General features: G+C 36.5%; 1 non-coding gene across 1 annotated transcript; it reads left to right on the forward strand.

The window, feature by feature from the left end:
* The first annotated feature begins 292 nt into the window (after positions 1–292).
* On the forward strand, positions 293–399 carry LOC139865347 (small nucleolar RNA R71). Its single transcript, XR_011764873.1, has one exon. It is a non-coding gene; the product is annotated as a small nucleolar RNA R71 (small nucleolar RNA).
* The last annotated feature ends 1143 nt before the right edge of the window (positions 400–1542 follow it).

Consider the following 1542-nt stretch of genomic DNA (forward strand, 5'->3'; position numbering starts at 1 on the left):
TCGTATTGAGTGAATATTCTTAGTCATCTTTTCCATCCGTCTCTCGAAAGCATCTAACTTTGTAGAAATGGAATCAAAGTCATGGCTAGAATTGGCTCTAGCCGCTTTAGATGATCTAATGATATCTTTTTCTTGATGCCACTCATGTGAGTGGGAAGCAGTGTTATCAATAATTTTGTAAGCTTCAGTTGCGGTTTTCTTCATAATGGAACCACGAGCTGCTATGTCGATATCTTTTCGTGTAGTAATATCGCATCCTTGATAGAATATTTGTACTATTTGATAAGTGTCTAAACCATGTTGAGGACATCCTCTCAACAACTTTCCAAATCTTGTCCACGCTTCATAGAGAGTTTCATTTGGCTTTTGTGTGAACGTAACAATTTCTCCTTGAAGTCTTACGGCTTTAGATGCCGGAAAGAATTGTTTAAGAAATTTTTCAACTAAGACATCCCATGTATCAATCGCCCCTTCAGGTAACGATTCTAACCAATCTTTGGCTTCTCCCTTTAAAGTCCAGGGAAATAACATGAGATATATCTGTTCATCCTCCACTTCTTGGATTTTAAATAGAGTACATATCCTATTAAAGGTTCGAAGATGTTCGTTTGGATCTTCCTTCGGCGCACCACTAAATTGGCATTGATTAGTTACCAAGTGTAGGATTTGTCCTTTGATTTCATAATCTGGTGCGTTAATGTCTGGTTGAGTAATTGCGTGACCTTGGCCAGTGCGTTTAGCCCTCATTCGGTCTTCCATACTTAGAGGTTCCAGATTTTCCATGATTGAATTTGTTGAAACTGAATCACTAGAGTATTCTGACTTAATGGTTTCTTCCTCGACAATCTCTGGATGAGTGATTTGTGGTTCAGGAGGAATGATTAGTGGTTCAGGATCTCTGAATTGTCCCTGAATATCCTCCAGGTTCTCAATTGTGGTCGGGTTCAAAAAATGGATTATCAGAAATTTGAATTGGAGTACTTGGTTGACTAGATGACGATTCTAAAGAAAAATCAACGGCGACAATGTTGGCTAGATGTCTTGATCGAGTTACAGGTGGTGAACGTATGAAAGGTGGTGAACGTTTTGCTCGGTGCATTCACTAAATATCCTATTAGTCATAAAAGATAAAAATTATATAAGCTATCAAATTAATAGACTTTTCTGATTTTGCCCACGTTTCGAATAGCCAATAGATGCAGCAGGTAGCCAGGACCCTTTAAATCGAAAGCCCACAACTCGCCACTAACAAATCCAACTATTACTACGAATCAGAAAATTTTGGATGTCTATCAATTTAACCACTTAAAATAATTTTTCGTCGAAGTTTTAAAGAAAATAAAGAAAATTCTATGTCCTAAAAACTAGAGCGTCGAGAAATAAGAAAGAAAAAGAATGCGTCGAAAAACGTCGAAAAATAAAAGGTCGAAAAATAAGCGTCGAAAAATAATAAAATGCAGCGTCGAAACTTAAAAGTCTAAAAACTAAATATTAAAAGTTGCGTCTAAAGGAAATAAAACTTAAAGGAATTCTATATCCAAA

Source organism: Rutidosis leptorrhynchoides, chromosome 8 (genome assembly GCF_046630445.1).
Source record: "Rutidosis leptorrhynchoides isolate AG116_Rl617_1_P2 chromosome 8, CSIRO_AGI_Rlap_v1, whole genome shotgun sequence".
Classification (NCBI taxonomy): domain Eukaryota; kingdom Viridiplantae; phylum Streptophyta; class Magnoliopsida; order Asterales; family Asteraceae; genus Rutidosis; species Rutidosis leptorrhynchoides.